This window comes from Marmota marmota, unplaced genomic scaffold (genome assembly GCF_001458135.2).
Source record: "Marmota marmota marmota unplaced genomic scaffold, marMar, whole genome shotgun sequence".
Classification (NCBI taxonomy): Eukaryota; Metazoa; Chordata; class Mammalia; order Rodentia; family Sciuridae; genus Marmota; species Marmota marmota.
In genome coordinates, this window is record NW_025999925.1 from 15,424,861 (window position 1) to 15,450,678 (window position 25,818).

Here is a 25,818-nt window from a genome sequence, read left to right on the forward strand (position 1 = left end):
AACTGAAGTACCAACCCTCCTTGACTATTGAGCATAATCCCTCATTTATATTCCAATGTATGCACACTAAATAGAAAAGATAAATTGAAAATGCCTTTGATCACCTAAACTACTGAGCATCCTTACTTAGCAACATAGCACACTGTAGAGGATTGGTTGTTTATCTGTAGACCCTGTGATAGACTAAAGCTGCTGCCCTGCTACTACCCAGTATCTTAAGAGAGTATTGTACTGCATATGACTAGTCTGGGAGAAGATCAAATTCAAACTATGCTCTAATCCCATGGTAAAGTTGAAAGATTACAAATGAAATCATTATAAGTTGGGAATTATCTATGGTGAGAAAAGGTAAATTAGAATTTCATTTGGGCATACCTTGAATGCAGACTGATGGATGCCATGAATAGACCCTGTGGAAAGGATTCTGGTGATGTGTTTGGCTCTTCTGACCAATTAGGATGGCAGAATACTGTCTAGCTATGTAGAGCCATTAGTCCTTATCCATTGTTCTAGATTATCTTAGATATGAGGATACTTGATCAGCATTGATGCTGTACAGATAGAGTATATTTTCTAACGGAAACAAGTGGAATTTTGCTAGACACACCTTCTAAAATATCCTAACTGAAGTCTAATTTGGTGTTTGATCTATTTAAACAAAAAGGAATGAGAAATACAAAAAAGTGAGCATAGTTTTTATTTTTGTTGGTTATGTGACCACCTTCTCACTACATACATCAGATAGCAAAACCTTCTTTCAGCAGTGGAAATTTCATTATCACATCTCATTCTGGTTTGGTAGCACATTAAACTTTCAAACAGTTAATGACTCTGGTTTTCTTTCTGTTCAGCTATACCTTTCATAAAAGCCCCGGCAAGAGGAAAGAAATGACAGTAAGACTGAATTATGAACTTTAAAAACTTGAGAACAAGTAACTGCTTGTACTGTGAAAGCTGCTTTCTGCTCTTGATTAACTGTCGGCAGTAGGTCAGTGGTGAGCACTGTGTACCATGGCAATGATTGTTGTAGCAGACAGAGCAGATCACGAGGTAGGGGGGACCCAAGGGGAGGACTTTCTTTTAGGTTTCTATTTAACGCTAAGAGACTACCCAAACACTGCTTTAATAAAATGGTTCATTTCCTAGACCCATTTCAAATATCTTCAGTAGGTCATATTTAAAAAAACAAAACAAAACAAAACAAAACAAAACAAAACAAAAAACAGCAATTGTGGTGAAGGATAGATTATTTTGCTAACTGCTTTCCTCGAAGTTCTTTGGAAATTGATTAGTGAGGACTTTCCGACTAAGGCCTTGATCCCAGAATTAAGCTTTGCGGGTGTGTTGTGGGGGACAGGTGGATAGTATGCCTAAATATGTGTGTGTATATATATACTTGTTCATATACTTGTTATACATGTTCATACATGACATACTTATATGTATATTTCATATATAACAAATACAGAAAATTGATGGAAACATCAGGAACAAAGAAACTAAACTTAATTGATCTCTTACCACATTTTCTTCATTAGGTAGGAACTGATATCCTTCTATTTTAGATGAAATTGAGACTCAGAGAAGTAAGTTCCAGTTAGACAACATGCCCAAAGTAAAAGGGTATAGGCCTTATGGGACCCCAAGTCCCAGAACACAGGCCCTGTTTCTTTTTTCCCCTCACCTCCCTCCCTTCTTCTTTTCATTTTATATCATAAAAGTCAGAATGTTTCACAAAAGAAATATAGCAAAATAAACAAAAATAACTTAAAACCATTAAACAAAAGAAGGAAAACACAACACACCCACAAAGCTTAATTGTAGGATCATGGCCTTAGTCAGAAAGTCCCCACTGATCAATTTCCAAAGAATTTATCATGACAAAGATGAAGTTAAGAGTCTTAGCAGCTACACTCTAGAAAGAAACATGGTCATTCAACTCACACACCAGTTACTCAGAAGTTACCTCAAAGCAGCAACATTGTAGTTTACACAGTTTATTTCTTAGAATGTCTTTGGTTAGGATATTTTAAACAGGTCTCTGAAGGTCTGGTTTAATTTCTCATGTTATCATTATAATCTCTTGTACAAGTTCATGCAAAGTGCACACACAGATACCGGAGCACAATTGGGGTCTCAGTCCACATCTCAGGTTGGATGCTGACTCTTGCTGGAGAGGTAATTTGTCATTTCTGAAAAATAACTCTCATGGGAGGGGTCTGATCTCAAAGACTGCTGGAAATCCTTATACTCTAGTCATGCCATGGCATGCATGTGCGTGTGAGTGTGCCTACGTACATGTGGGCCTTTCAACACCTTCTTCCCTCTTTCACTTACCTTGATTATTATCATTTGTTTGTTGTTATTCTCACCATTCATGAAAAGCCTTTGTACCTGCAAATGTCAATGCTTTCACTATTCTATATAGGTTTCATTTAGACCATTACACATTCTGGGAATGGAATCTATGCCATTGGGAATACTATAATCACAAATGAATGCCAGCTTGTATCTTGGTTAGCTGAGATGACTCATTGGGGTTTAAAGGCATTTGCAAATGACTAAAACCTGTTATAGGGTGTAGGAAACTAATTAAGTGCAAGGTTTGATGTTGGCTCCCCAAGTTATTATGTTTGCTTTTAGTTTGTAAAGCAAAGAGTAAACTTAGGTTTATTTTGATTGTGTATAATAGTACTCCAAGAGAATATAAGATTGTTTTTTCTTTTGTCTACCTTGATATATAGACACTATAGGGAGTCATAATTATAGGAAAAATTGCTTGCTTTCTTTATTAAATCTAATTTGATATAAATTTGCTATTTAGAAAAAACATACCAAAATGAGTTTTACTAGCTTGATTTGTTTTTACAGAAATACTGTCCATTCAACAAAACTAAAAGATGTTCTTATATCCATTCTGAATCTAGCATCCATTCTCCAGTAAATCAGGCTCCATAAAAACTACCAAGCAAACTAGGTCACAGATAACAAGGTAGTAATTAAAATGACTATATCAATTGTTTGGTTATTTCTTAATATTTCACTCTGTAGGATCTTTCATATAGGACCCCCATTTAATACTCTATTATAAAATAAAAACTATTTTTATCATGAAAAACTATTTATAGAATCATTGAAAATGTGATGAATGGGAAAAAAAGGGATTCATTAAAAAAAGAGGTGGGGGAAATTACCAGAGAGCACTCATTTAGAAATCTCTTCAACTAGAAATCACTAAATTATGGTTGATGTGGTAAAGAAAAAATTTAATACATTACCCAAATAATATAACTTGAAACATTTTAATTTTCCTTATCTCTGTTCTAGGAACTAAGTTTCCTCCAATAGTGGATTTCCTATTGCACTTCATCTTAGTGTTTTTTTTTTCATTGTATCTTTTTTCTTAAGCCTAGATTAACCTAATAATTTCAAAACCTATGTCTTTCACAGTGTTTTCGGAAACCAAACCAGAGACTTGTACAATGATGTTATCAAATATGTTCTGATTATTTACCTGCCCTTGTTTGCTCCTTATAATTGAATTACTACACCCTCCCTGAAGATAAAACTGTGTACTTTGAATTGTATTTCCATATCTTAAACAGGTTCTGTACAACTTTCTAGTATTACTAAATCTCTTTTTGCTTTTGGAGCCAGTTCTCCTGAGATTATGGATGTTGGGATGTAGGATGGAAGTTAGGAGGAAAAGGGTTTCAAGATACATTAGGGAGCTGAGTAAGATTCCTCTGATACAGCAGCTGTCCTCACTACACTAGATTCACTGGCATATATTTTCTAAAAAGTATTAGGGAAAATATATTTGGCCAGATCTCATGCTGCACAGTGAAGACTGCAGATTTGGTCCTTACCCTTGCATAGTTTGTTTTCTTTAGGGAAAGAGAAGATGTATACCCACATTACCATGATCAGGAGGGAGTGTACGAATGGGAACCCCAAAGATGAAGCCAGAAAAGGGGAGCAACTTCTTACCTTGCAGGTTGAAGGGAAAATGAAGCCAGGCAATTTTCAGGATGAGACTGTGCCTAGGTCTTAAAGGCTGATTTGCCATTACCCAGGTTAAAGGAGGGCAGGAGTTTTAAAAGTGGGGGAAGGAAAAGCATCCTAGCCCAGGGGTGATCAAAATAAATGGGAGAAGGAGAACTCCAAGGAGGCATGACAAGTTTTTTTTCCCACTGTTTAATAAAGTTCTTTGATTTGGGAATCCAGTCAAGCAGTTCAGAAATATCACCTGAATTCCTCTTTCCTCTTTTTTTTTTTTTTTTTTTTTCGATTGTAACATGAGGAGATGAGCTAGATATTATGTGATTTATATATTTAATTAACCTGAAAGAACCAACAGTGTTTCCTATTAATAAACAGATATTAGCTTTGGGAAAAACCATAAAAATGTTTTGTTTTAGACATAATTTATAAATCAGAATATTGGACTAACACATGTTTCTTCCTTCATGTAAAGTGATTAACATCAGTTTTACTGCTCAGGGATTTGTTTTTTACAGAAATGTCCTAGGAAACTGCTTTTGCACACATCAAGCAAAAGCTATGGTCCTATTGTCACATTCAGAATTTGAGATTCTTCTGAAACCAGGAGCAGAAGATTCAAATTATGTTACTATGAGTGAATGATAAATTTCTTTTGAAAAGGCTTTATAAATTTGGACTATTGTTACTGTGCTACTTTTCAACTGTGGAAGAAATTACAGAATTTTTAACTATTTCTTTACCAAAGTACATCAGGAAGGATTGTAACTGACAGCTACCAACCGAGGTAAGCCCAAAGTTCCAGGCTGGTGGGTTATTTCATACTGTCCCTTATCTCACAATCCTTCTAGATTTCTGCTCCATAGTGGTGACAAAATAAATTCTAAACAGAATGTATCCTTTTTTAGGCAGAAAGTACAGAGAAGGGGAAGGGGCAGGGGCATGCAGCTGCAGAATTGGTCCCACCAAACATCTTCTGCTTACATTTCACTGGAAGAACATAGTCAGTCATAGGACTACGTTCTACCTGCAAGTGAGGCTGAAAAATAAAAGAGTTTTAGCTGATCCTGTTGTAACCTGCAACTAAATTGAACTGTGTCGGTGAGGAAGACAGAGTAAATGAACATCATGCAGGCAACTCATCATCTCTGTTACAAATCTCAAAATAAAAAAAAATATAAATCTGGCTCAGAGCTTCAAAATAAAACAATTAAGAGCCTAAGTTGACAAAAGAATGGAATGCCTAAGAGAAAAGCTAGGCCTGTTGCCTGACTGTAAGATATTGTGACAATTTCTTCCATTTTTGTGAACTGAATTCATTTGAACCACCATGAGGCAGATAAAGTCCAGACCAGCAGGCTTTAGAAGAAAGGGGTTCTGTGCTCAAATCTGCTACCTTGTTACTTGTAGTAAATTGGTCTGAGTTCCAGGTTAGATTACTCGTTTTTAATTTTTTCTTAAGCTATGGAGCATTTTGTTCAAACAGATGGTACCTGTAAAATATCCCCCATGAATGAATTGAAGCTGGTTTAAACTGAATGTAATGGTGATAGATCAGAATCTTTAGTTGGTCCTGCTTCGAAAGCCTCCATCAAAAGAGAATATCTGAGCCTCTTCCCGTCTTCAACATCTCATGTATCATCATTGAGGCAGAGACAGGACTCTGGTTGCCCTGAGAAGCCATGTGGTAACACTTAGAATACATCCAGTCATTGTTGCAACTACATGAAACACACTTTTCAAAATATTATCCTTTTTTGTTTCAAAAATAAATTACAGTTCCTTTTTCTTTCTATTACTTATTTGCATCAGTCTCTGTTTTGCAAAACTTCTTACTACATTCTTTTTAAAAATGTGGAAATGATATGTGGCTCCTGGGAAATTCTCAGAAGTTTAAAATTTAGATTTTTGCATTTTTCCTCAAATTTGTTCAGCCTCCTACATGAATTTTTAGCTCTAAAATAATCCAGCTGCCCAATACTTAATTCACATTTACAACATCACACATAGCCCATCGGGGAAGTAATAATGTTTTTTCTTCAAAGGTCATCGTAACAGGAGGTCAGTGAAGAAAAATCAAACACGGCTCTGAAAACACAAGAGCAGAAAGACACCCACACAACTGGGCATGTGGATTGAGTGCTAGATGGGTGGTCAACCCCAGCCAGACACTCCAGCAATACTCCAACCACATAACAGACCGAGAAACTCCAAAGTTGCTAACTAAGGAGCCAGTCTTATTTTATTTAATTTTTTTTTTAAGAATTCTATTTCCAGTCACCATTATCAAGATGTAGAAAATGTGCTGATTTCTTGTGTTACTTTATGAAGATATAAACTGCCATTTACATTTTGGAGTTTTATGGACTTAAAACTCAGTGTTTTTCTAAAACACCAACTGAAATCGCTAAAAATAATCTTTAATTTTAGCATAAAACATGTTTAGAAACTGAAATAAAAGTTTTAATGAGCTAATAGTATAGTTTCATTAGTATAATTCTTAATATTTTGAGAAGCTTAGACTTATAAAATTCCATGACTTTAAAATTTGCCTGTTTTATCAAAATACAATGAAGTATTTCCTTTTTAGGCAGACATAAATTTTGGAGTTAATTACATTTTAAACATTTCAAAGTTTTCAAAACTAATTTGGAAACTGTGATTTATAAAATGTATGAATTGCTAAACTTTTTACATTCATTCACAAAAGAAAATGTTACATGGTGACAGTTTGGCTTTTGATCTTTAAACAAAAACTGCAACATGCTTGGTTAGTTACTATAGTCCATTATTTGCAATATTTGGCACTCACACCCATTTATTTATTTTGGTCATTCATCATTAAGATAGAGTTAGAGACACCATTTCTTTCGCATGCCAAAGATATAGAATTTTAAAATTCCATTCCTTTCTTCTTGTTTGAATATTGAATATCTCTAGCTTAAATCTTCCCTCCTATTTCCAGAAATATGAATAGTAACTCCTTGAAATATGAGACGAAATTATTATTGGAGGAGCATGAGTAATCCAAACATGCACTTATCAAAAATTTTTTTCCTATATGAAAGTGCAGTAAAGAAATTTATAACATAATTTTCAAACCTGTGTAGCTGCTTGTTGATTTTTTAGATGTTGGTATATTGAAGAAAAACACTAGGGACCACAGTCCTCTCTGGGTATCCTTAGAAGAGAAGATTAGCCCCTTACTTTTCCTGTCCTTATGTGTTTTTGTTTGTTTGTTTTGTTTTGTTTCCTTTTTGGTGGTGTTCGACATTGAAATCAGGGTTTGGGGGATGCTAGGCAAGTGGTCTATCCCTGAGCTACATCCCCCAGCCCAGTGTAGAGGACTGGCCAATAAACATAGGAAGCCCACTACAGATTTGTTGAATGAGTGAATGGTCAGAAACTATTAACGAAGCTTTAATGTCTCAGTTATCTTGAAACAGGCTGTTCAGTAGGTTGCCTCTTGGGCCATGTTGAACCAAGGTCAAAAACTGTATGGAGATGGACTAAGTTTCTCTTTGTGTATGTGGGCCTTGTAAACCAAGGATAATCTATAAACCAACTTCAATTGATCTTCTGGATAAGCAGACCCTAAGAGTGTTCTAATCCTATTGGTAGTGATGGGGATAGGGAAACTGTTAGTTACTATGATGAATAGTAAAAATGAAGATGGGATTGTGGTGCTATGTACAAATTAATTTAAATATTTTCCACCCAATTTTATTCAAGGAAGATAATACTTCTGAGAATAATTCTACTTCTTTATTCTTTAAAAAAATGACCAAGCAGGCCAAGCAGAGCTGGGGTCGTAGCTTACTGGTAGAGTGTTTGCCTTACATGTGGAGGGCACTGGGTTCGATCCTCAGCACCACATAAAAAAATAAAATAAAGGCATTGTGTTAATCTACAACTGAAAAATAACTACAATAACAAAAAGAAAGATGCCATGTAATTTTGGGAGTGTGGGGTTGGTTAATAATTCTTCCTGAACATTCATGCAATTTATATAAATTGTGTTAATTTCCAATAAGTGAAAAACAGTCATTATTGTTGTTCAATTGTTTCATTACAGGTTCTCTACACATAGGTATGCCTTTGGGGAAGATAGTTGAGCATGAAAAGTAACAACAACAACAACAACAAAAATTCAAAAAAAGTTCAGATGAATACCCTGCCAGGCCAGAGGGATTTCTTGTTTGATTTCTTAGTGTTGTGAGCTAATTGTTTCTTCCAGCCCCAATTCCTTCTAGGACCTGGACTCTCTGAACCTCTCAGTGTTCCCCAGTTTCCATCACATAAATCCTGGGCCTGATTTGTAGCCAATTCTCCTAAAAATTGCCTCATTTATTTTCTCCCGACTCAATTAGAAGGACCTATTAGCAACTTTCCACTGAGGTCCTGAGGAAAGCCCAGTTCATTAGGCCTCTCCAACCACTGTGCTGGTCTGTAATCATGATCAGTAAATATCATCATACAACCGAGCTAAATTTGCCTTGGTTCAGTTATTTCCTTTTTCATTTTCTGCAACGTGCCAGTCACAATACCAGGCACTTAATCATTTAGTGGTAAGGATAAGCTTTTGTAAAAAGGAGGAGTAGGTAAGAAAGACCTTTCATAAGAGGTGAATTTCTTAGCAAGGTTTCAGAGGACAAAATGGAGTTTCACAAGCAGAAAGCATAAGGCACGGTCCAGGGAGACATGAAGGCATGTGCAAAGACTCAGAGGCAGGAACACTGGAGCAGTTAAGGCCTGAGAGTCTAGGTTCAGAAGAGGGAAGTACATATAAGGGAGGATGGAGAGGTAAGCAGAGGGCAGACTAGAAAGATGATCCCAGATTAAGGTATTTAACAATACCAGTAGAGCATTCTGTGAAAGTGTGTGTTGTGGTCATATTTAGTTTTAACTTAAAAGATGGATAAGAGGGTTGAGTCCAGAAGTGGAAGCATAGTTGGCTAGCACTATGATTGTCCAGATGTGATCTGACAGGGGGGCTTCTCTAGCCTAGTGACCAGCATTTTGGTGTATTTATCTTGCTTCTAGGTTGTGAGCTTCTCAACAACAAAGATGTGGTGTTCATATCACTGGTGCCTACTATCTTTTCTGACATGCAGTAAATAAGTATAGCAGATGAAATTTTTCTAAAAGTGTTCTTTGAGTTATTCTGTTACACTATGCTGACTATCTTATTTTATGACTATTTAAAACCTTTATGAAGATAATATATTTTTGTGCTGGAATTGCTGCAGTGGTATCTTTGTGAGTCTCAATCAAGAAATTAAAAGGATATTTTGTGCCTATAAAATAAGATTTATTGCTCAACTTTGTTTTATGTGATTTCATATGTATATGTATATTTATGATAAAATAGACTATTTACTCTATTGCTGGTTTACAATATGAAAATGATTCAATATTTCTCTCTGAGCCAAGCGTACACTTGGATTTTTTTTCTAGTAGTGGCAATAAATGTATACAAATTAATATATGTTTTTCATTCCATTGTTGTGTAAAATAGCAAGAACAACCAATTTGTGTGAACAACTAAAACATAATAAACTCAAACCCTTTCTGTGGATTTGATTTTTCCCCATCGCCACTTGAAATTTTAAGTGAGTGCTACAGTATTAGACAATACAATTATTCTACTCACTTAAGTCTTGGAAATCTTGTTTCTTCCAGCCCCAATTCCTTCTAGGACCTGGAATCTCTGAACCTACTTCTATACATATAAAAGAATCTATATAAAAAAATATAACCACTTCTGGGAAGGGTCTCATCACAAGCTGTTGTCCATCTCCTAAGTCCATTCAATTCCCAAAGAGACAAAAATTCCCAGTGATTAAAATGACTGGTGTTCTTACAATAATCCATAATCTGGGTTTATTATAAAGTTAAAATATCTCATTCCCCATCTTGGTTCTGCTGCAGGTGAATACATGTCCTTAATTGACAGTTCTGGGTTTTTCACCTGTTGGTGGAGAAGGAGTGAGGAGAAACAAGTGATCTCTGTTGGCTTGTTGGGTGTATTCAACTGACATGGGGAATACTCTTGTGTTCCACTGAGGTTCCTCCACCAGAGCCACCCCTATTCTCTGCATGATTCTGGTAACTGTTCCTCAGCCTCTTTTCCTGTTTGTCCTCCATTTCTTCCTTATACTGAGGTTGACTTCGCCCTAAAGGAAAACAAATCACTTTTAAAGAATTCTGTAGCCAGCTCCCTTCTAAAAGGCTCACTTTTGGTTTATGGAAATATGAATCTCTGCCCCACTGTCAGTGGAAGTGCAACTGACTCTAAGTATAGTGCATCTGTTTGCATTGCCACTAAGCAGCAGTCACAGTGATAGAAATTTTTGCCTGAAAATTTTCTTTCATTCTTTTTTTTTTTTTTTTTTTTTTTTNAGGTTGCTCATGCTACTTTTTACCCATATTTCAACTAATGTGATCATGTAACATATTACTAATGCCAATTATAATATAAATTTCATGAATTTTCTATATTTTAGGTGTATTGTCAACATCCCAACTGGGTAAATATTTTATCAAAACATCCAGTATATCATTATTAGAACTGTTGAACAATTTTAGTTATTTTTCAACTGTAGCCTTGTATATCATAATCATATAAAAGACAACATGATCTCAAAACCTCTGTATCCTGGTGGCATTTTGAATGTGAATAAAAACAGTAATTTGTTACTAATCATAAAACATCTTTGTTTTAAAAATTAATTTAAAAATATAAATATTTCCAAAAAATACATAGACTAATGGAACACCCATTGATAGAAATAACAGTTGCAAAAATTTTGTCATATTTTCCATTAATCATCAGTGTCAATCTCATTATACTTTTCTTGTCCCTATAGATAATCTCTACTATGAATTTGGTGCACATTTTTTTAATACATATTCTTTAAAAAATATTTATTTTTTAGTTTTAGGTGGACATAGTATATTTATTTTATGTGGTACTGAGGATAGAACCCAGTGCCCCATGCATGCTAGGGGAGTGCTGTAACTCTGAGCCACAACCCCAACCTTTAATACATATTCTTTTTTAAAAAAATATATTTATTTTATTTATTTATTTTTATGTGGTGCTAAGGATCAATCCCAGGGCCTTGCACATGCTAGGCAAGCACTCGATTGCTGAGCCACAACCCCAGACCCCTTAATATATATTCTTATTATAAATAGTTTATAGGTTGTTGTTTTAAAACATTTATGTCGAGTTGTGCCTCCACATTTTATCATCTTCAGCTTCCTTTTTAGTTTAGTATTTAGAAATGCAATTTATTCAGTATTATTATTTTGAGAACTAACTTTTGTAGGACCAACAATACTGCAGGACCATCAATATTGCAGGACCATCCACAGTTGAGTCTTCATAGCACATGTTCAAAAGTTTTCCCCTAACATTGTTATGGGCTGAGTGCTGGCATCACCATCAAATTCACTATTGAAGTCCTAAACCCCAGAGCAATGGTATTAGGAGGTGAAACCTTTGAGAAATAGTTAGGCTTAGGTGAGGACATGTGGGTGGGTCCTTCAGGATAGGATTAGTGGCCTAGTGAGATGAGAAAGAGCTCTTTTCCTCTCTCCATGTACAAAGAAGAGGTCACATCAGAGAAAAGGGAGATGGTAGCCATTGGCAGGCCAGGCAAAGCACCTTCACCAAGAACGAATCTCTCCACAACTTGACCTTGAACTTCCCAGCCTCTATCCAGAACTGCTAAGAAATTAATGTCTTCTGTTTAGCCCACCCTATCTAATATTTTGTACTTGCAGTCTAAGCTAAGACAACTGGGAAATAGAATCGCTGAATCAGAACATAGGCACATTTCCAATATGAAAATTAACTACAATCTCCAAAATTACTCTCCAAAGTCACTAAATCAATTCATGCTCTTATTTTTTAATATGGCTACTGTTTGATGTTATTTTTAATTAATGAGATGGGTGAAAAAATGGTGTCTCATTATTGTTTAAATTAGCATTTTTCTTTGTTATGAATGAAGATGTATACCTATATCTATATATATGGTTAGAATCCCAATAGAAATCTTGATCTGAATGGATGCTATAGAATGAAGTGAGAATTAAAATTTTTCAGAGAATAAATCCACAAAGTAGATGTTTCACTATTTATTCCTCGAACTTTTAAATTGCTCAATTTGTTAGACAATATAAGTAAGTATTGTGAAGTCAAATCCTTACAGTCAGGATTTACCATAGCAGTAGTATATCAGAGCTCAACTTGAGGATGGGAACCCGTATTTAAGGTAGAAAAGTATTTGGTTATGAAATAACAAAATCACAATCAGTTTTAAAGGCAATTGAGAGAAGGTAAAAGCAAAAGAAGAGGTTATTTTCCTTCCTCTGTTAATTTGTTTAAATTTATATATTATGTTACTTAATACCTCCCAAATTTGAGTAACTCTTTTTGTGGCTATAAAGGAGAAACAAGAATACAAAATACTGGGGCTGAGGCTGTGGCTCAGAGGTAGAGCACTAGCCTAGCACATGCGAGGGCCTGGGTTTCATCCTCAGTACCACATAAAAATGAATAAAATAAAGATATTGTGTCTAGTTACAATTAAAAAATAAATATTAAAAAAAAGAATACAAAATACTAGTCTCAAGTGGTACCCAAGCACATCTGTGTGAAATCTTTACTTTCCTTCTTACCACACAACTGACTACCAAAAAAAAAGAGACCATTTTAAAAATAGTAGGTCTCCCGTTGAATCAACTCAGATTCTAAGTAGAATATCTTGGAAGAGAGGAAACAGTATATGATTTGAAATGGCATTTGAATTGCCCTTTAAGTACTAATTAATTTTTCTTTTAAATGAAACTTTTGTTTTAAGAGAAAAAATAATTTTGCTCCCATGAAATAAAAAGAGCTTGGGGACAATATAGGAACTACAGGGTGGTCCATATAAAATAATGGATCACTGTAACTCCAAGTGGGACCCATTTTCATGGAACCTGCAAAATCCTTGCTGATTTTCAAAACCAGAATATTTCTCCTTTAACAGAAAACTAAATCTTGGTAGTGAGACTGCTGTTATTTGACTGATTTTTAAAATTTTCATCATGGATGAGAAAGAAGGAAAAGAAAGGATGGAAGAAAGGAAGGAAGGAAGGCACTCTGTAGTTTTGGTACTGGAATGATATGGCTTCGAATTCTGCTCCTGCATTAATTTGAGTAAGCCACCTAAACAGCTTGAGCTTTATCTCTAATATGAAACTTGGAGATAACAATAAATATCTCATAAAGTCTCTGTGAAAAGAATGTAATGGCACTCTTACATCACAAATGCAATCACTTATTCCTGCCACACATATTAGCTCATTTGCTTCCAAATTTCCTGTCTTTAGGAGCTTAAAAATATTTATTTTCAGCACTATAGAATTAAAATGAGCATTTAAATTAAAAAGTTATTTAATATGAATTTGGGTGCCATATTTTTCTGACCCCAAATTCTGGTGTTGAATCAATCATTAATGAAAACGTGCAAAACACATTCTATTCTGTACAGTTCAGATTTGAGAGAATTTCTCCATGTGTGTTTCTCAGAATGTTAGTTTCAAGGAATCTCCTTCATAAAGAATGTTTCCTTAATCCTATAAATTCAGGAAGTGCTTCTCTGTATCTTTGAGAACTCTTCCAGTCAAGAAATCCATTTAAATTTATTTAAGCTTACATTTTCTTATTTTATTTGGCCATGGAAATTCTTTTCTAGGTAACTTCTATTTATAGTTCATGGAATAACATTTTGTGAAATGTTCATATAATTGTTCCTGTTTGATTCACTAGCCCTGCATGCAGATATAGTCATAATCATTTTTGCTTAAAAAATGTGTAGGCTTAATGTGCCATTATTAGTGGAAACTCTGTTTTTGGCCACCATCTTCATTACTGCTTTCTCTATGCTCACTCTCTTGATTTACCTAAGAAGTCTGATATTTACCCAGTCTAAAAACTGTTGTTTTTTTTTTCTGCTTCCAAATACGGAGTAGAGAGTAAAATTGGAAAAGTGATGTAAGAGTGCCATTACATAGTAATTGCTCAGTCACTGCTCCCCAGTACACACCATAACTTTGGGTGTCTGGCTCCAGAGTTAGCATGCTTCCTAAGGACATGGGATCATATGTTAAGTCAGGCCTCCAGCTCAGACTTCTTTTCCCTTTTGGTGAGTTCCCCCTTATGCCTTATTGCTCTTTTGGACCAGAAGACCATGTACAGAGTCAGTGTATTTTATTTTATTTTTTTGACAATTTTTCTAGGTGAACAAGGAGTGAAGACTCCTGGTCTCCTGATTCAAACTGGATGAAATTCTCTCTAGAGACCTGAGTTCAAAGGAATGTTAGTAAGAAGGGTCATTAAGGACTATTATATAGGAGTTCATACTCTAAACTGGAGTATGAATGGAGGTTAGAGTACAAATATCTAAGAAGGTAGGGGGATGTTATTGGTTGAAGGAAATCTTCATTCACTCATTCATTCATTTATCAAACAAATATTTATTTAGACACTTTTTCTAGGTGTTGAGGACATAGTAGGAATCACAATAGAAATAAATTCATGTATTTTCTTTCTAGTGATGGATGACAAATGATAATATAAATAAATACCTAAATTATATATTATGGTATATTATACTAAGTGACATGGATAAATTTTAACTTAAAAAATCCTTTGTGGGAAGAAATTAATTTGTAAGAATATATTTTACTATTATTGGCTATTATTGTACTCTAACTTTTTTGAGATGATCATGTAAATGAAATTGAGAAAATGTTCATGGCAACCATAGAGCAACCAAAGCAGTGACCTATCAACAAATGAATGATTTACCCTTATAAATGACCTCCTTCACCCAGTATTTTGTAGTACCACAGGATACTCATGGAATTTCAGAGAGGAATGGAAGATTTATATTTAATTTCAGAAGTGAAGCAAAGGAAGAATCTGTGAAAAGCAGAAACAGTTTTGGAGAACAAGGGACAGACTTTCAAAATAACAGATGTGAGATATATTTGATCTGACTAGCTGTTTGACATTTTTTTTTTCCTTTTCACTTTTTAACATGCCTGGATCAAATAAAGATTTGTTTGGGTTAAAAATGAAAATAACTCATGTATATTAGTGAGGTCAGAACATCCAACCAAGCAAATTGAGAATGTTGAAGCTTAGAATAAAAATAGCTTCAAGCTAGGATCCAGGAATATTAGAATCTGTACCCAACTCTATTGTTTGTGATTTGGAACAAATCTCTTAAATTCATTGAGCCTTAATATCTTTATGCACAGGTTGTGAGTGAAGGTATCGGCTTTCTCTATTTCAAAAGACTATTAACTTCTTTTAAACACAAAGATCAGTATATTATACACATTTAAAAATGTATGAGGAAATTGAATCTTAGGTCAAACAACTTGTTTAAGAACACATAGTACATAACATTAAGACAAATGCTGGGTCTGGGCATCTCTGATTCTGAAACCTAACCTATTAACATGTTTTGCAATATTCAACCAGCATGGACACTCGACTGAGATCAAGAGGGCATGAAAATGCTTGGTAAATGGCTCTCATTATGTCAGCTTCAGTGTTCAATGATGGTTGGTTTTAGAGGGAGGGTGAAAAAAATCCCCTCAAGCAATCCAACTGTACAGCCAATGTTTCATTCCCCTCTGGAAACTGCCTTGTTTTGAATTGCTTCATTCACCGCTTTCCAGGCACATATAGCAGGGGCAAACATCCCAGTGGTTGATTACCAATTTCCTATAAGTTGGATGAAAAAGCTGAGTAATAAGTATTTTTTTTCTCTTTTTCTAATATACAAACATTTATGAGTTATGCAGAATGTAAGTTAGGGCATAACAGTGCACTTAAAGTTTGCAAATATGCATTTGCAAATTAGCTTGCTGCCAAAGTTGCTTGTGTTTGTAACATATCTAATGCTTTTCTGTTTAGCATTTATATTATAAGTGAACTTGAAAGACAGAAGTAGTATTTTTATGCTAATATGCCATAAAATGTCTTTGCTAAATAAGCAATTCCTTCTATAGCAAGGTTTATTTGCAATGATATAATTTAGAATCATCCCAAATGACAACCTTTTGCGCCATATTAGTTAAATGATAGGACATCTACAGTGTTAAATCTACAGCAATATATTATAATGGGAAAAATGCCTGAGCAGCAGGGAGCCTTTAATACAGAACTCCATGGGCCACTTAAATAGTGTAATCTGGCTTTCAAGTAGAGCATTCTAAAGAATCTCTATGAACCTTGCTTTGGGGTTTCAGAAAATCAGAATGATATTGAGGACAAAGCTCTGTTCTGGATCTACCTGTCACTGAAATACTCATGCTGCTCTTCTACAAAGCCAGGTGGCTTCATTTTTCTAGGAAACATCAATTACTTCTGCTTTTGCTCAGAAATGGCACAGTTATTTTTAGATGTATTTTCCACTGGTCTACAAAGTATTACAATGGTCATAGCATATTGGATAGTGTCATAATGGCATAAGGATCCCAGAGGAAAATATGCCTCCCCATAATATGGCCATAAACATCTTTGAAAAATAGCAGGATTATATATCTTATAACTTCTTGAACAGCCAGCCATGTTCCATATGGAGGGCAAGTGAATGAGTTATAGTTTTACAGATAGCCAACAAAATGAAATTCACAAGTTTTTTTTTTTCTTTGTTTTCCTTCTGAGGGTCAGCATCAGCTTATGGAGTTTATGATTTGAAATAGCCTTATCTGAATAAAATGAGCAAAGTTCTTCTAGGAGCTAATCAAATCCCAGTCAGTAAGTGAATCACCTATGGAAGTTGCATTAACACAGCAGTAGATTAATAAGTTACACTCTGTTGATTTGACTTCCACTGGTATTTAATTTACATGGGGGATGGTCCTGGTGTATGGAAAGTTTAGCATCTCAGGATTCAGTTACCTGTTCTGATATATATATATATATATATATATATATATATATATATATATATCCAGTCAACAAGTTTGAAATAACAGTTTTGTTAAAAAATGGAGTCTTGTCAGGGAGATGTCTTAAGACTCAACACTGAGACAGCTTTTGCTTTTTTGGAATTTCTTTAATTTATACTCTATCATTATATCTATCATATATAGAAAGCGAATGTCTTTATAGTCTCTTAAGGAACAATTTCTCCAATTCTTCTCTCAGCTGTCTTTGATTTACTGGGCACATGTTCAAGCCAGCTACTATAAGAAGAAAAATCAAATACTTGGGCCTTTTGTTTAAAAATTATATCAGCATACTACAGTGACAGGGCCACTTCAATATTTATAGCAGCTCAATCCACAATAGCTAAAGTATGGAGCCCACCTAGGTGCCTTCAAAAGATGAATGGATAAAGAAAATGTAGTATATATATTCAATGGAATATTACTCAGCTTTAATGACGAATGAAATTATGGCATTTTCCAGTAAATGGATGGAGCTGAAGAATATCATGCTAAGTGAAATAAAGCCAATCCCCCCAAATCAAAGACTGAATGTTTTCTCTGATATGTGGCTGCTAATCCACAAAAGGGGAGGGTACTAGGGAAGAACAGAGTTACTTTACATTAGGTACAGGGCAGTGAAGGGAGGGGAGGAGATATGGGGATAGGAAGGATAGTAGAATGAAGCAGTCATTATTACCTTATGTACATATATGACTGCATGACCAATGTGATTCTACAACATGTAAAATCACAAAAAAATGAGAAATTATACTCCATTTATGTACAATATATCAAAGTACATAAATGCATTCCACTGTCATGTATAACTAATTAAAACAAAAAGTTTAAAAATTATATTGTAAATTAGTCTTTGAAAGATGTATTCACACACACATATGCTCACCCTTTTTAAAATATATTTTTAGTTATACATGAACATAATACCTTTATTTATTTTATGTGATGCTGAGGATTGAACCTAGTGCCTCACACATGGTAGGCAAGTGCTCTACTAAAGAGCCACAATTATGCCACAATTAAGCCCCTTTATGCTTACTCTTTATTCACCCATGTATTGCTTTATTAAGTTAATCAGTGGAGAACTCTTATTTTAATAGTTTTTGTAATTTTTAGACTTCAAAAACTCAAACCAAAAGAGACACAGCCCACAAAATGACAAAAATCTCACATTTGGTAAAGATATTTAGCAATAATAACTTGCCTCAGAGAACAGGTCTGGATCAAACTTCTTTGTTGCTTGGTGTATAGCTAAGATGGGCATTAGACTACTGTCCTTGTCTAAAGATTGTCAATGGAAAGCTCATGTAGGTATTCCACATTTGTGTTGTGGCTGAAAACACTGTACCTAATTTCTGGATAAACAAATTTTAGTTTCCAAATTTTAGTTTTCCAAATCTGTCAGTTGTTCCAAACCTTTCAGTTAAATAAACACATACACATATATATTTTAAAAACTATAGAATTTATGTTCAGAATTCAACACCAGCAAATACGGATGAAGCTCTCTAGGCAAACAGAACATCACATGTTTTTGTAGGGATATGGTAACATTTAAATTACTTTCTGTTAATCTCTTACATAGGACCTTCTCCATTTTTATTTATTTTTTTAGGATCGAATCTAGGGACACATAACCACTGAGCCAAATCAATCCCCAGCTCTTGTTAGTTTTTATTTTGAGACAGGGCCTTGATAAGTTGCTGAGGATGGTCTTGAACTTGCAATTTTCTTGCCTCAGCCTATAGGAAAAACTATTGTAATAAAAGAAAAATTAATCCTAATCCCCCAAATTAAGTTGTGAATCAAATGCATGTAATTAAATGTATAGATGCAGTTTGCCAAATTAATTCATGTCTCTCATTACTTCAGTTCACTGAGTAGTGGATTTTTGTCATATTAGTTTTATTGAAGTGCATCAGGATACATGAGTAAAAGGTCTGAACCCAACTTTCTCAAGATGGTACCAGTAAAAGGCAAACGTTGATGTCAATCTCTCTTTAACTTTAGGAGACAGTTTTCCTTTCAGCTGATCAAAGGCAGCTTGTATCCACTGGTGGGTCTGGCTTAGACCCTTCAAGGGATGTTTGTTATCATTGTCCAGACTTAGGAAATGATTTGAGACATTTGCTTTCAGAGCTCCATCAGGTTCTCATACTACAGCATAACATCTGACCATTTGATGTGGTCATCTCAGGCAAAGAAAAATACAGTGAAAAGAAAAAGATTTTATCTTATCTACCCACATGAAGTGAGAACTTTAACTTGTAATATAGTTTATTCCTCATGCTATAATATAAATTCTTTTTCTTCAGCAAATCTGTGTGCTTTACAATAGCTTTTTTACTGAGGAGGATCAGTATACAGGTTGAACAAATACAGGATGCAAATCATGTAAGTATTTTGAATACTGTATATTTTTTTAATGAAAAATAATTATAGGGAGAAATAAATGCTATCAGGCAGCTGATGTTGTGTGGAATAGTGATATTCTGTGTTTCATGTGAAACTTTATGTGTCAGTTTGTGTCAAAACTCCAGGACATCCACCAAAGATGTTTAATGACACACTACTTCTGGAAGCCAAACCATTTTCCAGTGGATTAATATCTCAATCATCCTAAGTTGATAATTTGACCTATTTAGGGATGCAGATCTTATTTCTTTTAGCTGTTGACTTTCAAAGGCATGTTCTTTCTGACTTTGGATAGTTCTTCAATAACAAGGAAGGCTAATATGTATAAAAGGCTTATGAAAGACTTAGATATAATCTTTAAAAAGTTAGGCAATTAAAAACATGGCTATTTGCATTTTTTTTCTTTTTTGAAAGCTTAACCCCCAAATTACTGTTCTTCAGAGAGAGGACATTGGGATTTTTGATTTTTTTCTTTTCCTTAAAAACTGGAATACACTCTTGTTTTTAGCATATAGTGTCTAAGGTAATGAGGAACACACCAGTATATTAAAGCAAATGTGTGTCAAATCCCCAGGGTAAACAGATGTCATGCATGCAGTATTTCCTCCAGACATCTGAAAAATCCAGCATCATTGTTCTTTCAATCTGTTTTCTAAGCAAATGAAACAATAGGGAATATACATAAATCTTTCTATATTAGTATTCAAGAAATATTTCAACTGGAGAAGTTCAAAATTTACATTTGGCTAGCCAAGATATAAAGAGCTTAAAATTAAGAAAACTAGAATTACAAGTGTGTATATTCCCACTGGTTATTCCACAACTCTACTTTTTTTTCCCACCAACTTTTACAATCTGTGATGAAGTAGAAGACTGAAACTCTCAAGTAAAGTTCCTTATTTTTATAAACATTTAATCAACATTATGCATGTGAAAGCTCATAAACTTAATATAATTTTCCTAAGTTTAAATATGATTCCCTAAGTTCTTATGTTTTTTTTTTAAAAATGTGTCACTCAGAAACAAATATGCACCACTGAAAAGTTTAAACTTAAGAAAATAATTCATACTATATTAACAAAGTGTGCTTGCATGTGTGACTATGTGTGTACTATGTATGTGTGTGTATGTGTGTGAGGAGAACTTAGCATTTGTTTAATAGAAAAAATAGAACTTAGCATTTGTTTAAATAAAACAGAAATTTAGATTCACATGTCTTCTAGCCTTATCTAACTTTAGATATTGAAAATCTTTGACTTGAGGCATTTCTGTCCAGTGCTGAGCTGGTGAAAACTAAGACTGAAAGAGAAATATAATTTACATCTCCAGTGCAAGGGCTGGGCAATAGTCTTATTGTTGTCCTGAGCCTGTCTCATGTTTGAATGGGCTGGGTCCTGAGCAATCCAAACTACAGCCACATATTTTGATCTGGTTATATATAAATACCAGTCTAGATTCCATCAGAGGTTGTAATGCTTCCTTAGGCATAATATTGGTTCCTTCAAGGTTGGATCTAAAGCTTTGTTAATTTTCTTAGCCTGGGCTTTACACAATTCCACTTGACTTTAATTTTCATGTTAGCCTACTACTAAGCTTCCAGCATACTTTGTGGGAAGAATTTATAGGTGAAAAAAGCCACATTTGGTAGGAAAACTTACCTATACTTTGATTTCCACAACTAAATTATTAGTAGGGTAATTTTAATCATTAATGCTCTATCAAGCCATCAGTGTGTGGTGAAGTTTAGTTGAGATGTACCACTCAGAAAGCATTGCTGTCTACTATTTGGGTTCAGACAAGTTCAGATAATGGGCAAGGAGCAGGTGTTGTTCCACCAGGAGGGGAAAAAAAGCAAATAATAAATATTTCATGATATCACATCCCTAATTAAAGCAAAAGAGATTTTAACAGGTTTTTGCAATTTTTCTCTCTCAAGGTAAGTCAGGTGTTATCTAATCTAAAATGCCTAAACCTGCATGTCTTCTACATGTTTCTTATCTGGCCAAAGACCAATTAAACAGCTAAGTATGTTTCATTATTAATCTGCTTACACTGTAGCAAAATCATTCATATTTTAAGTTGCTAATAATACTTAGTACTTATAAATGGTTCATTTTAGTTTTGGACATATGTAAATGAAGCAGTCATCTGAATGATATAAAATTATTGAATTTTGATATAATTTGCTAGTAATTAGTACATTTATCTAAAAGGAGACATCCCTTTCACTGAAGACATTTCTGATGTTTTATATTATAAATAAAAGTAAAAACCCAGCAAAAATGAAAGATCACATTTTGTAATGTTTATAAGTGAAAGATACTTTCAAGACCTATTTATGTGGATCCTTTACAGAATGCAAATATGACAAATTCTAACTTGAGTGAAAATACTTTTATATCAGTGCAACTCTGATAATTCTTTTAAGGAAATAAAGTTATGAGATACTTGTTTTAATTAGGTTCATGTATTTGACATCTCTGATGAAGGCTGTTGGATTATGCTTAATTAACTTGAGCTTGCAAATACACTTAACCAATGAACATTGAAAATAAATAGTTATTAATTTTTTTCTGCAAAGTTTTAGAAATGTATCCCTAAACTTGGAAAGTGAGACTATATGCTTTTCATAAGTAATATGGCTGGGCATGGTGTGGTGGCATACGCCTGTTATCCCAGTGGCTCAGAAGGCTGAGGCAGGTACACTGCAAGTTCAAGGCCAGCATTAGCAACTTAGTGAGGCCCTAAGCAACTTAGCAAGATTCTTTCTCAAAATAAAAAATGAAAACAGTTGCAATGTAAATCAGTAGTAAATTGCCCCTGGGTTCAATAAAATAAACAAACAAACAAAAACCCTGTAAGTAGACAAAAATAGGTTCTGGTAAAATAATAAACAGCCCCCAAATTAGTACCTTATACTTGAAAAGTCCCATGATATCTGTTTTCTGCTCCTTTTTATGAGAGTTGAAGGTTGGAATTTTATCATAACCTTGTTTATATTTTTCCTGTGATGGACTCTGACATTGGAGATTTGCCTTATTGTGCCATGATACAATTTATGATTACTCTGTCATTGTTCATATGGACATGTTGCTAACATAGGAAAGAGAATGTAATATGTGACTTGATATTACACTTTACATTGATGTGTGAGTGGCCTTCGTGTTCTCTGACAGATCAGAGAAGATGTACTTGATCAGAGCAGTGGGCTTCTTCCATTCTGTTAAGTGTCCAACTTACCTCTACTCTCCATCCCCAGTCACTGAAAGTGGAATGGCTTGCATAAAGTGGAGAAGAACACGGGGAAAGTGCCTTCATATTACCTGCTCATTTCTTTGAATTCTCATTATAGATTATCTTCCATTGTTCCTTATACAGCAACGAAATTCAGTTTTACTTTATTACTCAGTTATTTCCTTTGTGAGAACTTGAGTTGTTCTCCATTTTCCATGTTTTATTTAGATTTATTTTATTTGCTGTCAGCATTACTTGTCTAACTTCTTCCCTGAAGGACACCCTAGTCACACAGGAAAATGGGATCTCCCTTAAATTTCTTTGTTGTTCCTACATTTGCATACAGACACCTTGGAGGTCCGCCCAGCTTTAATGTGGAGAGCTTTTTAAGAGGCTTGTGTGAGAAGGGGGGACTGGCATGAAAGTAGAATCGAACTCCTGTTTCCATTATGCTCTGTAGCTCTGAGGTGATGATCTTTCTGGCTTGGGTTATATCTGCAGAACAAGCAAAAACCCAGTCCCTGCAGATATGTCTATGTTTGGGGTTGAGTTGAGGGGAAAGCAGGAGTGTATAAAATTATAGGAGATGAGTAGAAGAAAGAATATTTTATATGTAGGTGGTTATAGTGCTGCCGTACTAGTCTTGTTTTTACTGAATCTTCTAGTCAACAGGTATAACAAGGAAGGCAGTTTAACAGTATAATCTGCAGCAGTAATTTTTATCATTGTCTTTAGATGAAGTAAACTACAGTATAGCCCAGACATAAGAACATAAAGATACTTTCATTAAGGACTATCTCTAATGGTTTCTTACCTCAGGATGTGTCCACAAGAAGTTGATGAATTGTATAACATAATATATAATTTAATTACTTTTTTCACTATTTGTTATTTAAATATTGCTTGAAAGGTATCATAGGTGATTGCAGGTCTCAGTTCTCTTTTTGAAGTATATGTATAAAGGACTAAATATATTTCAATCCGTGTTGAAAACAGGCTCATTTCAAATCCTCTAAAATGAGACACAACGGTGCCATAGCATCATGGTGCAGAGCATATATTTCTCTCATACGTATTCAATTAGATTATAAGTGGGAAACATTTAAGGCAACAGCAAAATTAGCAGAAGACGACAAAGGATGGTAGACAGAACAAGTTTTTGGAATTTTATGGTGACTTCAAAAGCCAGCAAATCTTGAAAATTTGATTTTTAATTTGTTGAACATATCATCACTTTGCTTTAATGTGCCAATGCCTGGTATTATTTTCATTTGCTCAGAATGATTTTGTGGTATGATTTAATGAACACATCTATTACAAATTCCTATTCCTAATACATAATTTTGTCTTTTTCATTAGTGTAGGGGTACACTTGAAGAAGGGTCTTGTGATTCACCCATTATTTAGGAGAAGTTTCGTTTTCAGAATATTGGCTGCTTACCTAAGAACTATCCGGTGTTGTTGATATCCTAGCAAAACATACCCTGTTGGGTCTTATTGCTTAAATATTCCCACTTCTAAAATTACCACTACACCATTGGGGGTGAATGAATACACGATTACAATTTCAATTTGACAGTTTTAAAGGAAATGGCATAGGGATTTAATTAGACCCTCTCCATGTGCTTCATTGATTCTCAGATGGGTTTTCATTCTAGCATAAGCAGATGTGGATTCTAACGAAGACATTAGATTTTCTGGTACCATGCCTGGGTTATTCAAACCAGTAAAACAGCCAACAGTACCTGCCTGAATATGCCAGACCCAAAAGCAAACTGGTTTAGGAATGCCACATAGTTCCACCCTTCATCTCCTTTCCTTAAAGGAATAGGAGGATCAAGCCATCAAGAAAATAATGATTTTTGTGGCTTTTCATCTCATGCTGTATAATGAAAAAGAAATCAGACTGCAGTGATTTATTTTCATTTTAGGCAGTAACAGAAGCTTCCTGACTCTACTGGAAGAGAAATATCACAGCTATTTTTTGAGCTAAACAAAATATCCAATTGAAAAATACATGAAACCATTATTAAAATAAATTACTGAAAAGTTTAAAAGGGAAATGTATTACAAACCTTTGAAGATTTTCTTTGAAAAAAATATATATGCATATACATGTATAATGTGCATACATACATATGTATATATGTATTTTAAATGTGAATGTGTCATCTTAGAAATCTAGAAATCCCAATGTTTTTTTTTCCCCAACAAAATAATGATTAAAGTTTCAAAGATTTGAGTTCAGATACAAGTTAGTGGTAGAAAGAAAATGATTAAAGGTGACCAGAGGTGCCCAAATAGGCATGCCACCACCAGCTGTCTCATTGAGTGTGCAGGGAGAGTGTTGCACACATTCCATGGTGTTCTGTGGAGAAGTAGGGTGCACAGTGTAGTCAAAGTAGTTGGACCTGCTACACCAGGGTTGCATAAAGGTACTGCTGTGACTCCCTGGTAAGGTGGTGAAGCCACTGTCATAAGCCCTAATCCTCATCTTTCCAGCCTCTGACCTTCTGTTAGGTCTTTCCCCATATGGGCACATTAGAATTTTGTTTGTGTTTAGAACCACTCCTCTTGGAATCAGCTTTTCCTCCATCCTGTGTAGGTAACCCTAGGTCCTCTTGGGCTCTATGAAGAATAAAAATTACATGGCTTGTAAAAACTTTTTTACAGGATATTTTTATAGGACAAGAAGGGTAAACCCATGAGGGAGGACAATGACCACTGAGAGGTGCAAGTGTTAGAGAATTAACCCTGACAACAAGTCTCAATTTTTTCATTGAGAAATCTCCCCTGCAAAGGCTGTCATAGGTTAGGTAACTTTGCATCTCTCTATTTCACAGACATAATTCATGAAGAATAAGCAGTGTTATAAGATAGCAGTAGCCAGACAGCTAGAACATTAGCATTCCGGTTCTGATCGTGCTCTGGCCAGCAATTGGTGAACCATTTTACTTTGCTGGACACTTCCTTTCCAAATTTAGAGAATGAAATGAAATGGTTGCATAGGATGCTATCAGTTCTAAAAATTGTATATGAGTTTAACTTCTTAAGACTTCTGCAACTGTCTGAAATATTCCCAGATCTGCTACAAACACTATATAGGCACTATATTTATGTACAGTGGCCATAAGAGTGAGG